General features: G+C 42.7%; 1 pseudogene; it reads right to left on the bottom strand.

Annotated features, from left to right (window-relative positions):
* Positions 1-602: 602 nt before the first annotated feature.
* Positions 603-3,528, bottom strand: LOC130478353 (rab GDP dissociation inhibitor beta-like; annotated as a pseudogene).
* Between the last annotated feature and the right edge of the window lie 11,219 nt (positions 3,529-14,747).

Genomic DNA, 14,747 nt, shown 5'->3' with positions numbered 1-14,747 from the left:
GGATCAGACTCAGGCCCATCAAGTCCAGCAGTCTGTTCACACAGTGGCCAACCAGGTGCCTCTAGGAAGCCACAAACAAGACGACTGCAGCAGCACCATCCTGCCTGTGTTCCACAGCACCCAAGATAATAGGCATACTCCTCTGATCCTGGACAGAATCTGGGTAATCTGCCTCCCTATAGCTTTATAGATAATTTATTAGCATCAAGTTTTAAAACACAAAGAGGGGCCATGTCCCGACAGATGTAAACAACCTGAGATGAGAGCTTTTGACTGAAGTACTTCAGTTTTCCACTCTGTGCCACGGGGCTCTTTATTAGCCAAAGTTAGGGACAGTTAAATCAAAGCATGTCAGTATCTGCCAATTTTTGACACAACAGCCTCATTTTAAAGAATTGACATGTGATTACATCCAAAGGAGAGAAGAGAGCATTTTTTGCCAGTGTAGGACTCTTGTTTTCAGTCTTGTAGATAGGATTGAAAAAGCTGGCCTTACTATATTGGTCAGCTCACTTCAGTTCCTCTGTGTGCACACCCCGCCGGCCAATCAAGATCATGCATCGGCTCCTCCTGCTGCTCCTCTTCACCTTAGATGTTGTTCTTCACCACTTCATCTCTTTGAAGTCAAAGTCCATGCCCATCATGTGCTTGAAAATATCTTTGATGTCGTTGCACATTGTCTCAAAGTGGGTGGTTGTGTCATAAGTGTATGAAATATTTATTTATTTATTTCCTCATATTTATAACCCACCCTTATTCCTGGCAAGCTGGGCTTAGAGTGGGTCACAACATTTAATATAAAACATATTAAAACATATTAAAATAAAACAAGATGGCAATAGTAGAATTCAAAAAATAGAGCCACTGAAAAAAACAGGCCGGGCAGTGGAGGGGAGGGGGGAAAGGATGGGGAGGCCAGCAAATGATGGTATTGGGAAAAATTGCAGCTGCCCTCATTTGTAAGCCTGGTGGAACAGCTCCATTTTACAGATCCTGCGGAACTCATTTAGATCCCACAGGGCCCTGATGTTATTAGGGAGGCTGTTCCACCAGGCTGGGGCCAGGGCTGAAAAAGCCCTGGCCCTCATCAAGGACAGCCGCACACGCCAGGGGCCACCAGTAAATTGCTATTCATCGAGCATAGTGCTCTCTGGAGAGCATACCAGGAGAGGCAGTCCTGCAGGTGTGAAGGCCCTAGGCAGTGTAAGGCTTTAAAGGTCTGGCTCTCTCTGCCCAGGTCGGTTGGTGAAAACAGGTCACTGACACTAACAAACTTCTGCTTAATAGGCTCCAGGAGCTCTAAGGCAGGATTGATCTCCTTTTTCGGGTCGTTCGTCTCCACAATGGCACAATAGTGCTCACAATGGTGATGTAGTTCTCTTGCGCTGCTATGTTGTGCGCAGAAGAGATCATGCAGACGTAGACGTCTGACTTCCTGTTGACCTGGTTCTAGGGAATGACGATCTGGCATGAATTGGCATCATTTGTGTTCTTGTTCGGGTGGCTCAGGATACAGATGACCCAGGTGACCTTGACCTTTTTTTTTTTTTTTGCTTTGTCCAAGGCATAGCTGGAGTTGCAGATGAGCTGCTTACAGCAAGCAATCTCCCCCTCTGATTTCCCCTTCTAAAGCCACATAATGCACAAAACTGTGTCTAGCCTTGAAACAAGAAAAGCACCTGAGAGATGGGAGCAAAAACAGAGAGCATGGCAGAATAAACAATCAGGACATATCAGCCAGGAGGGAAGGTCCTTAACCTTCTGCTTGTCAGTGACTTCACGAATTGCATTCATAGGTCAAGCAAGCAACAATTTATTGCCTCTTCTGGCTATTCAGAATTTTTATTAGGTCACTCAACTCTGCTCTGATGTGCTTATTGCATTTCACTGCCCTTCTCTATCACGTTTCTTTTTTGCTTTCCTCATCTCATTTCCAAATGCTGCAGAAAGAAGGAAGCAACAGTTTTCCCAAGAAATCCAGCTTGCTTCCTCTGAGAAAAAGAGTTAAAATCTCATCATGTGGCTTCTGAAGCAAGGTAGATTGTCTGGTAGTGGGGAGTACTGGGGATAATTGGAGTCAACATTTGGCCTCATTTGGTTTTATGTGATCTTTTGTGACTATCAGAAGCAATTAGGCTCAGATTCAGGTGATTTCTAATCTAGCTCTTTATGGCTTAATAACCAAGGGTAAACCCCTATTCCTAAACACCAGCATTTCAGACAGCAAGCACTGCAAAGAACTGAAAAAAATATTAAACTGTTTAGTGCCACCATCAAATTTTTAGAGGCCAGGGTGACTTGATTTCTGGGAGTTTTCCAACCATGGTCATTAGGCAGAATATTGCAAAGGCTGTTTGAACAGCAAAACAATCAAAGTGAAGTGTCTGCTGCTCTCTATTTCTTGGTCACATCAGAGCAAAGTGCTGTTTGTACTACTGTCAAAGGTAAAAGTCCCCTGTGCAAGCACAGGGTCATTCCTGACCCATGGGGTGACGTCACATCCCGACGTTTCCTAGGCAGACTTTGTTTACAGGGTGGTTTGCCAGTGCCTTCCCCAGTCATCTACACTTTACCCCCAGCAAGTTGGGTACTCATTTTATTGATCTCAGAAGGATGGAAGGCTGAGTCAACTTTGAACTGGCTACCTGAAACCAACTTCTATTGGGATCGAACTCAGGTCATGAGCAGAGCTTGGACTGCAGCACTGCAGCTTACCACTCTGCGCCACGGGGCTCCTACTGTACTACTGTAGCAAGATCAAATTATTAAATTAAAGCTGGTAGCCTGTTTCATCATGAATTCAACGTAATGGAAGATCCCTTGCAAGACTGGGAGCATGTGGGGCTTGGAGATCTCCCAGAATTCAGACCGATCTCCAGACTACAGAGACCAGTTCCATGGAGAAAACGGCTACTGTGGAAGATGGACTTTATGACATTATAACACACTGAGGTCCCTTCCTTACTTAAAATGCTGCCCTCCTTAGGTTCCAGCTCCAAAATCTCCAGGAATTTTCCAACCCAGAGTTGGCAATTCTAACTGGGACACTCAACAAATATCTGAAATCTCAGACCACAAAACTAAGCAGTGCCAAGGCAAATTCTCAAAGGGCTTTCAGGATTAATACAGACAACAACCTTTCCATATAGGAAATGTGGGGAGATTTGCTCATTTCAAAAATATGCACTCAAGGGCTGCAATGGTTGCAATATTCTCTAGTTTGCTTATATTGTTGCTACGGAATGAAGATGATTTATATACTTCAACATTATGCCACTACTGCCTGGTTCTTTAAGTACAGAATTAGAAGGATTATTGGGACCCACAACATGCAGGTGCATCCCTGGAGTGAACTTTGTCTAACTTTGTGGATGATGTGAAGGAGAGGGGAGTTGAGGAGAAGTGGTAGTTCATTCCTAACCATCCCATCTAGGGAGTTCAAATATTTTGGGCCGACACTAATTATTTGGTGATAACTGTCATATTCACCTTCTGAATTTCTGTATGACGCTGTCTGAACTCAGACATCACCCATGTTCAACCACCCTGACGATAAGCTTACACACAACTTTTAATTTTGCAATGGAAACTCCAGGAAGACCTGAAAAGCAATTGGATTATTCTTTGAAGTAAGCGGGAGGAATCAATTTCACGTTCCTCCTTCTGCAGTGTGTTGTGCTGTCTTCTCCATTGTTTTGGAGGGAGGGGGGAGTAAAAGAAGAAAAGGATTGATTTGATTCTGAAGAAACCGTGACATTTCAAAGTTATCATCAGGGAAGGGGGATTCATCCTGCTTCACAAGGCCTCACAACTTGACAGGAATTAAATGTGTAAATTGAGATATTTTGTGGATTTTATGGAACCAGTAATGCCATAATTACCAGGAGCTGATGTAATTGGAAAGCTGCCATGCTGCTTGAGAGGTACTGTTATACATTTAATTTCCCCTGGTTTTAAAAGGTGATACCATTGCTAATTCTAACATCATATAAAGAGTTGTATTGAAACTATCTCACACATGCTATTTTACTGTCCTTACTATGCAGAAACTCGATCCAAATTTTTAACTTCCAGTGAAAGTGGCCAAATTCTTGCAGAGTGTTATAAAAGTGCGTTTTGATAAAACTCAGAGATGAGGGCTGTTCTATAACTGTAATAGTTTGGCTTATGCAATATTTTTATTGTCTGACTTGTATATTTTATGCCATTAAAGGTTTTGTTATTAGTATTGGTATAAAGAGACTTTGCTTGTTCCAAATTATTAAAGGATGATGCTCATTTACGGGGAGGACATTGGCTCCCCACCTTCTGAAATTTCTTTGTGGAAAGCAAACAGATTGCATACAGGGTTGAAAAGGGGAAAACAGCTCAGTGTTCCCCCCTCTGTAATTCCAGAACGGGGGAGGTACAAAGCTCACCCACTTCTCCCCTCCTTTTTATTTCATCTTGGGAGTCGTCATTCAAAAAGATTTGGGGTGAGGCAATAGGAATTCCTTATCTGATGTGTCCCTGATCAAATATCGATGCCTCTCACTCTGTTTTGGTTGCTACATTCAGGCACAAAAGGCTGTGAGCTGTTGTCTTAAAGTCTTGTCCCTAGGGTTGCCAGGTCCCTCTTCGCCACTGGTGGGAGGTTTCTGGGGCGGAGCCTGAGGAGGGCGGGGTTTGAGGAGGGGAGGGACTTCAATGCCATAGAGTCCAATAGCCAAAGGGGCCATTTTCTCCAGATGAACTGATCTCTGTCGGCTGGAGATCAGTTGTAATAGCAGATCTCCAGCTAATACCTGGAGGTTAGTACAGGAGTGAAAGGATAAATGTTACCAGTGCAAAAAACTTGTATTAGTAGCTACATATAACTCTAGTAACCAACAAAGTGATCTCTACAGTAGACTATCCAAATATAATACATTCACAATAGAAAAAGTCTCTCTATGGATTGGAAAAGTACATGTGAAGTGATTCAACGCAGGAGTCCACTCTGCATAAGCAAGAGATACAAGGGGATACGACCGTTTTGAATTCTTCACACAAGTTATTCCTCAGTCCCACTTGTAATCAATATTTATCCTTAATGTTCATTCATCATTCATAAAATATCAGCTTCAAAATCATGACTGCTATTCCATAATTCAAGATAGTCAGCTAGTTCCACATAGGAATACAACAAGTGCAATCAGGTGAGAGGAAGCAGAAAAGCTGATGGGATCCCATCCTTAGTTTGTATGAGATCCCAACCAGGTCAGGCCCAGCTCATGATAGTTTTGGAGGGCACCAGTGTGTTTCTAGTGAGTGCTGTTGTCTGGTAAAAAAAATAGTGTAAAATCTAGATTCCCATTCTTCTTCTGGTATTGCAGTTGCCTGATAAGATCCCAGAAATTGGGAGTTGGGGGCCAGTTCATGCAATCATCTAAACTGAGGGGCAAAGCTTTGTTTGGGCTATACCACTTCAGGCTATTGGTGGGGAATTCCCTTGCACACAGAAAAGCAGAACTTCAGGGAAAGACTCAGCAAAATTCTACTAGACATATTGTTTTCCTGTGTTCAGGGTGTTGAACACATGAAGCTGCCTTTTACTGAATCATACCCTTGGTCCATCGAAGTCAGTATTGTCTACTCAGACCAGCAGCAGCTCTCCAGGGTCTCTTTAACTGGAGATGCCAGGGATTGAACCTGGGACCTTCTGCAGGCCAAGCAGATGCTCTACAAACTGAGCCACAGCCCCTCCCCATGGAGGTGCACTGAGGCATGCAAGGCTTCCTCCACCTGTATCCTGGTACCAGTGATACAGAAACTAGAACAGTGTTACCATGTGATTCTGCTGATCATATAAGCTAGCCTTCCACAAAATTAAGGGCAATTGACAAAGTTTTAAAACCGAGAATTAAAATCATGAAAACAAGCGCTTTGAAGGAAATTCATTCCTCTGACACTCTCACAGAAGCTTGGCGCCAAAGCTTACAGTTACATACACCCCCAGCACCCACCCTGGATTGGTTTACCAGCCCTCCTTGTAGCACAGCAAATCGTTAATCAAAATATATCCATTCTCCACTGTGAGAGAATTGCCCCAGGGAAAGAGGTGTGGGTTTTCAGTTGGAGTAGATTGACTTCCTTTTTTTTTTCCTGTTCGAGATGGGTTTTCCGCTGCTTTATTCTATAACAGCCTCGCCTTCCTCCTTTAAAACAACAAGATTTCCTATTTTGTTTTCATCACACTCCCTGACAACAGACAAGTTTTGTATTAGGGTCACTAGATAAAAGCTTCCAATCTCCTGCTGTTTTTAGGAAATAGAAGTCCCTCCCCATACCCGATCATTGAAGTAGCTCTGCGAGAGCAACTTTGGACGAAAATACCAGGTCTCACTTTTGGATTACTGTAACAGTGTAACCTTGAGGAGACAACAGTGAAATAGCCCCAGCTATTGTTTTCAAATAAGGGCCAAGTCACACAGCCATGTCTGGCATGTTAGGGAGCCTTCTTTATGTATAGTGGGACAGAACAAAAGAATATGAGACACGGAGTCAGGACATCCTGCGCCACATCTGCATGTGGAGTTTGGAGGCGGCAGGGAGCTGAATTATGGGCTCAGCCCAAGCCTAGCGACCAGCTCGCGCCACCGCCTCCGAATTCCACGTGGACTTTGGAGGTGGCGGCGGTGACAGCAGGTAAGTGAGGTGGGAGGGAGGGAGGGGGAGAGGGAATTCCTCCTGATTTTTTTTTTTAATGGCGGCAGGGCCACAGTGGCCCAAATTTGGCATTATTCAAGATCTGCTTTACAGCTCCTTTAAATTGCTGCCATTTTTTTTCCAGGCATACCCCCCCAATATCAATAAGGTATTTGGGAGGGGGTTCAGTTCAGCTTTAACCGAATGCACACACCTAACCAACAGCACTGCCTTGTCTGGTAGGCTACGTTTCTGTAGTATATGCAAAAAACATATATAGTATGTGGGAAATTATCTCAGTATTAATGGCAGCAGTGGATAGAAGCAAATTATTTTGCTTATTTAATACTTTTCATTTTCAGTAGACTTTCCTTGCCCATTGACATTTTTATGACCACGTCAAGCTTATGTTCTTTCTTTTTATTGTGGTACTTTGGAAACAGTCCAGTCTTACACAGCAGTTTTTGCATTAGTGGACATGTAGTCCAAGGAAGAACAATAGTGAGTTGAATTAGGGCCAAACGACACAGTTGTGTTTTCAAAGAGTTGGATCCAGGGAACCATATAGAGTATTCTGTGCATGTGGAGCTGCAAAAATGTGGAAATAACTCCTCCCAAGTGCTGCTTCAGTGCAGGAAAAGGGCTGGAGGGAAGACAGGAGCTCTTCCTCCCTCCATGGTGGCATTCTGAGCCCGTTTGGACTTTATAATTTTTAAAAACGCCATTCGACCACAGCTCCTGTGTGGCTACAGGGAACTCAGCTCTTTAAAAACATACATGTATAGTTTGGCCCTTAGTTAGGCACCATGCATGCCCTGACATACTTAAACAACTATGGCTATACAAGTTGGGCAGAAACATGTCACCACAAAGTGTGTGTGTGTTTGGATCTGAAAGGAATTCTTAATTGCAGCAAGGTGTGCAGTTGTTCACTCAACATCTGTCAAACATACGGAATGTATTTTACCTAGTTAAAAATACACTGAGTAATATCTTGGTAAAATCCAGCCACTAAAAGCTATACTGTCAAATGCAGGAATTCGGATGAGATCAACGCATCTTTGAAAGAAGAGTTCTACCATCTGGCACCCTTAGTAAAACAGAGAAGGATAATTAAAAGTCATCTTCACTAAATATGACATGTGTTGGGATGGGTCTCTAAATTCCTTTTTTCTCACAAATTAGTGAAACAGATGAGGGGAAGTTTTGAGCCCTTTGATATATAGGTGTTGCTGAACACAACTTCAAAGCATGTCTGTCTGACAAGAAGGTGTTGAATGAAGGGTGCATTTTAAAAGGGGGTCCCAGTTCAAAAATGATTCTTGAATACTTGAAAGGCCCATTATCATACAAAATCTTCTCCATACATTATTCCATTGATCTATAATAATTAAAGGACTGGATTATATTCCTGGTGTCACCGAAATGAGGTGTTATTTAGACAGCATTTGTGTTGATATATCTAACTGTTCAATTCTCCAAAATGTCTCAGACTCCATGACCATAAACTGGAAGCATGATGATAATTTTCAGTATGGGGTGGGGAGGGGGTTTACATTTTAATGGTAACTCAATTGTACTATTTTGAACTCTTTCTTTCTTAAAATCCAATATAAATTGGTTTAATGACATGGATTTTGTTCTGCACTTTGTAAAGAAAAAGCAAAGATAAAGCCATGAACTAAAGAGAAACATAAGCAGTATCATCATGGTTAGAACTGGGCTCCTGTCAAGCATAAAATTTTAAATTTGGTCCATTTTAAAAATGCTCTATCTTTCTTATAATCAGAGTTACGTTGTCTAAAACCAGGTGTTCAATATTCTCTGAAAATACAAGTGCCAGATATTTAATATTTTTGGATTACCAACAGTTGCCAGTTATCCCATTTGCATGTTTTCACTTTCCTTAATATTAAGCCCCATAGGAATTGATGTGTTTAACCTTACTTTATGGCCTGAGATCTCTTAACAGAACAACCACATTTTAAAATACCACATCATGAACATATAACATAAGTAAAAATTAACTCAAAAGTCACATTGAAAATTGGTCCATAGAACTCTTATTAAAATTCAAGCTGGAGAATTAATTTTCTATGTCACAGAATTGTTGGTCCCACCCTTCATAGCCATATTGTACTATGCACTAGATAGTTCTTGAGCCAAAACAGTTAATGTTGTTTTCTTGAAGAAACAGAAAATTAATAGGCTGATCTGTTGAAAATGCACCTGGAGTATCATTAATTTGACAAAATAGATGTGAAAGTGAAACACAAACACTCTTTTGGTTCTGTTGTTTGCAAAAAAATATATTTTAAAAATCCTGGAAAAACATTCTAATCCTGAACAGATGGTATTGAAGGGAATAGTGAGAGTGAAGGCCAGGAAAAGTTTAATGAAATGTCTGCAGCTATGTGAAGCTATTACTCTGGCTTTCACAGACATCTTTCTAATATTTGATCTATTTGTATGTTCATCTGAAATATTTCTGTAACCATTTGAACCTGCTCCTCCCATTGCTATCGCCCCTCCCCCCCACAGAGAGAGGATTTTGCATTATAGCAAGGGCAATGTGAGTGCCCTGGCTGCTTGTGCACACTCTGTTGGATCAGAGCCAGAATCTAAAAATACACAAATGTATTGATATGAAGCTCCACAAAACTTTAATAGCATTTCACATAGCCCAGACAAATTCCTTCTTCCATCTCAACTTACTTGTAGTCATTTCAAAAAGAATACGGACTTTAAAAAAAGATATATAGATTTTGACATGTTCTCTTAAGATGGAATTCTGTAGAAGAGCCACCAGCACTGGGTTTCCATCTGGTCCTCCCTATATGACCCTGATTCAAACCAAATATCACAACAAAATAATCACTTTAAGCAGTGGCGAATCTACGATGAAACTAATGAAGTTTAAGCTTCAGAGCCCCTAATCCAAGAGGGGCATTGAAGCAACTTTTTAAAAAAATCAGTGAATTTTTCAAGGAAATTGATGGCGTTTTTTAAGTGTATGTTATTAAAATAAGGCTATTTTAGTGATAGAATCATAAGCCAATGGGTTGAAGTACTTAATATTGACCATAGAATATGCTCTAATACCCATTTCATATGGCCTCAAAATGTCCCTGTAATTGGTCAAATTTCAAAATTGTCTCAGGGGCTTGCAGCGCTTGAACCCCCAGCTGTATGGGCTCACTGAGCTCACCAGAATCAATTCATAGCCTACATTTTGGCTATGAATCCTTCGTTGGTGCATGGCTTAATAGTTCTATAGCTCAGCCCTTAGGCTAGAGCCATTCAGAACCATAAAAAGACATCTGAATTCTCAATTCAGGCTCTGCTCGTCTTGCTTGTGCATTTTAACACCAAAAAATCAGATTTTCACCTCTTTATCCTAACACGCCCCATCTGATGACCTTCTTCCTCTCAATTAGAGAATGAACAAATACATCTGCCACAGAACAACCCCACTAAAGAAGATAACAGGAGTTACCCAGACCTCATTGCTGATGTGAAGGGGTTCACTGTAGGGCTGTAGAAAAAAAATTCGGTAAAATTCGGATTTGGCAAAATTCAGCCCGTTTTGATTTGGGAAATGCCGAAGTCCAAACTCCCTCGATTCAGATCCGTGGAAATCAGGGGAAATTTGGCTGTTTTTCGGTTCAGGATGAACCAAATCGACAGCCCTAGTTCACTGTATGGCCCGTTTTCAAGGACTCCATCCCACCACCCTGTTCTCCTCCATTTGGGCCTTAAGGCACCAAGGCCCTTTGGACCTTGTTGGATGGTGCCCTATTGTTGCTGGTTGCGAAGGGGCCCCCCATAACCTTTCAAACTTCAGGGTCCCAAAAATTTAGGTCCACCACTGCTTGTAAGAAACTTTGAAGAAAAGGGGACAGGATTGTCAAATAACAGATTTACTTAACTTACAAACTGCACATTGCAATGGGATACGATGAAAAAAGGCACTTTCAAACAATAAACAACTAGCACAGGGCAACACTGAAATTCTACTTTTTTGTGTAAAAATCTGTAAGGCATGGGGAAAAATGAGGAGTGTGGAAAGCAAATGATGCCATGCATAATTTGGAAAGACTACCTCCTGCACTAGTACTTTGTGTGTGTGTGTCCAATTAAATGAAACTTAAGTGAAACTAATAGGGTTACCAACCTCCAGGTACTAGCTGGAGATCTCCTGCTGTTACAACTTATCTCCAGCCGATAGAGATCAGTTCACCTGGAGAAAATGGCCGCTTTGGCAATTGGGCCCTATGGCATTGAAGTCCCTCCCCTCCCCAACCCCACATCAACCTCCGCCCCAAAAACTTTCCGCCGGTGGTGAAAAAGGACCTGGCAACCCTAGAAATTAATGTGTGTCTCTTACAAATCCATCCTTTTTTGTGTGTGAAAATTTCCCCCATGTTTGAATGAGTCAGGATGACCACAAGTGCGTGAGCACTTAATGCACATAGGAGGTTACATGCAACTCTGGATTAAAGTGGACACTTTTTAAAAAACACATTGGAAGAATTGTGTAACCAGATAAAATTGCATTCTGGTTGCCTGTTTGGTCCTTGTCCTATTATTTTGCCACAAACAGTTGTTATACAAAAAGCCTGAATAAAAGCATGCAGGTATGGACATGTGCAACCCAGAGTTCCAACAATACATTATGGATTTCAAGAACACATGCATAAAACACTCCATAATATTCTTGAAAGAAAAGAAGTTTTGTTGCATTCTCCCACTGGGCTTCATTCGGTCCTTTTTCACACACAACTCGCAATTACAAATGCTGGAAAACCTGTTTCTCTTTTGGTCCTCTTGTCCAACTGTCATTCTCACACCATCTCTTATAGGAGACCTTAAAGACAATATCTGCCTGTTTCTCTGAATTAAACAGGATACCCAAAAAATAAATCCTATTGAGTTCAGTGGAATTTACTTCCTAACAAACATACTTTAATGCTGGCAGGCTCATTTGTGAAGTTCCAAACTTATGCACCCTTATATCTGGGAATAAATCTCACTGACATCAAGAGAAGGAATAGGCTTGAACTACATTGCCTAGGTGCACATACTGGGACATAAGCCCCATAGAATACAACCTAGCCCATGCATTATCTTTTGTGGCCCCCACCTAATGGAATGGTCTGCCTGAGTGGGTCAGAAAGGCAACCCCCTCCCCGGCTTTCTGCAAACTACACAAAATGGAATTATTCAAGAGGGAACTACTAGCACTGTTCTGTAATGTCATGGTTTCAGAAAGGTGCATTGGTAAAAGGCTGTGCCTATTTGGTATTGCTGCTTAACATGTTATGTTTAAATACTTATGCTTTGTTTCAGGTTTCAGCTCTGTTTAAAATTTCTTCTCATTTTCAGATTTCTATAGTTTAAAGCCTAATGCACTGTTCATTGGATGTCCCATCCTGTTGATTGCATTTTACTTACACTGTATAATCCACCTTCCGTTTCCATGAGAAAGGCCAATTATAAATGAATAGAAACCTGTGAGTGCCTTCCTCTGACTCACTGCCTGTTGCATCTTCCAGCTCGGCCCTTATCTGAGGTTTGGTTCCCGCCGTCTGCCCCAGCCCTCGTAGGTGAACCTCGCTGAGTTTAGTGACTGCTTGTCCCACTCTTCACTCGTAGTCTCTCAGGTTCCGTCAGTCAACCATCTGAAGGACCCTTGACCCATCTCCTCCTCGGCTCGCGTTCTTGGTTTCCCGCTTTATGCCCGTCCTCCCATCACCTGTCCCACCCACCAATTACCAATAATTGCTTGCCTCCCTTTCTGTTGGTGTTTTCCTACTCCACCCTTTTTCTGCTTTCCTTGTCTCCCTCCATCTTCCTCTTCAGAGGAGGTGTCTCTCTGTGTCCCCATCCTAATCCCTCTTCCTGGGTCTTCCCCGCTTCTCCTGTCTTCCCCTTCTAGCTGTGGTCTCTCTTTTCCCTCCGGCTTCTGGTTCTGCTGTACTTTCTGCTCTGCACTTGCCCTGATCTCCTGTCGTCCCACTCCCCTCCTGCCCCTTTGTCTTGCATCCCCTGCTGTGTTGCCCCTCTGCCCCTTGCCCGGGACATTTCCCCCTGCCACCACCAGGCAGGCGGTCTGGGTCCAGACCCCTGTGGGGAGTCTGGGTTCCCTAAGAGAGTGCTCAGAGTGGCACAAAACCATGAGGTTAAACTGCATTATCTTAAGTGGAACTTAATTCTAGGACAGCATGCTGTATAGCATTGCTTTCTTATTGGAAATATTTGTTTCTTATTAAATGGATCTAAATAAGCCTTCATTCAGCACCTCTACCATTTCTCTCTCTCTCTCTCTCTCTCTCACACACACACACACATTCAACAACACATACACAAAGCACACTGAAAGAGTGGACCACACAAAAGTCATGGGGTGGAAACAGACATAGAGATAAAGTATAATGGGTACAGAGGGAAACACATGCAGAGGGCAAAGGTGTACACCTAGGGTTGCCAGGTCCCTCTTCGCCACCTGCGGGAGGTTTTTGGGGTGGAGCCTGAGGAGGGTGGCATTTGGGGAGGGGAGGGACTTCAATGCCATAGAGTTGATGGCCAAAGCAGCCATTTTCTCCAGGTGAACTGATCTCTATCGGCTGGAGATCAGTTGTAATAGCAGGAGATCTCCAGCTAGTACCTGGAAGTTGGCAACCCTATATACACCAGACACAGAAAAAAAACATGGGAATATTATGGGAGTAAAGGGAACACACACCCATATGTATACAAAGAGAGGCAGAGGGGAAGGGTGGATGTGAGCTCAAAGAAGGCAAATGGCTCACAGAAAGAGAAAAGTTACACAGAGCCATGGAAACACAAAGGGAACAGGCCCATGCTGAGTCTCCTCCACTTCTATTCCTGCCAAACCGGCTGACATCACATCACTTAATGGTGACTGTTGCCACTACCCTTTTCCCTGAAAAGGAAGCTGGGTAGGAACTTCCAAACTCCTTTCAAACCTCCAACTTAGCTTCCTCAGGTAGGAAGAGAAAGCAGTAGGGTTGCCAACCGCCAGGTAACCTTGATGCAGAAGGATCAGCAGCCCTTCCTTTGGGAGCTATAAAAATTATTTAAGTTAAAAATACTAAAAAATTGCAAAAGTTAAAATACTATTGAAGCAATTACTGCTTAAAATTTATCCTAAAAAGATTGTAAACCTCCCTAATTGTATGCTTCTAACACATTGTGAGGCTGATGAAGCTATGCTTTGGTGAAAGCACTACAAGAATATCCGGAATAGTGTTTCCTCCTTCTTTGGATTGGACTTTGTCCCAACTAATTTTTGACAGTGTCGACCACATTTGGATTTGAAGAAAAGTTGCCTCTGATAGACTTTTGGACTTGCTATTAGGCTTGTGATAACTTATTGTAAATAATTGTATATATTTGCACACCTTGTGGTTGTTTTTCACTGTTAATACGTTGTTAATGAATTGTTGAATATATTGAGTTGTGCTGGTTTCTTTCTCCTTAGCTTACTGTTACCAGTATTGTGAGTATTTTTTACATTAACCGCCAGGTACTAGCTGGAGATCTCCTGCTATTACAACTGATCTCCAGCCGATAGAAACCTGGAGAAAATGGCTGCTTTGGAAATTGGACTCTGTGGCATTGAAGTCCCTCCCCTCCCCAAACCCCACCCTTCTCAGGCTCAGCCCCCAAAACCTCCCACGGTGGCAAAGAGGGACCTGGCAACCCTAGAAAGCAGTGAGGGGTACCTGATTGATCTGAGCCTGGCTTGTGGTCTGCTGTGAGTGAATTTAAGGAACCAATTCCTCTGAACAGAGTTGTAAGGGTGGAGCCTCCACTTGTTGAATCTCCCCCCTCCCCAGCCTCTGTTTAAAAGGGAGGCAGAACAGAGGAATTAAGACCAAGACACGCCCTGGCACTCAGTTCAGTCAAGAAAGAGGGGGAAAAGTATCCCCCCCAACACAGAGAAGGAAGAGATTTGGGCTACTCCCCCTGCCCGCCTATTTTGTGTTGAATGTAGGGAGCAGGCAGGTAAGGTGGGAACAGGCAGTGCTTGCTTTGCAGAAGAATTGTAATGGCTG

Source organism: Euleptes europaea, chromosome 5, assembly GCF_029931775.1.
Source record: "Euleptes europaea isolate rEulEur1 chromosome 5, rEulEur1.hap1, whole genome shotgun sequence".
Taxonomy (NCBI): domain Eukaryota; kingdom Metazoa; phylum Chordata; class Lepidosauria; order Squamata; family Sphaerodactylidae; genus Euleptes; species Euleptes europaea.
The sequence above is the reverse complement of the archived record's forward strand: the minus strand, read 5'-3'. Positions and strand labels throughout refer to the sequence as shown.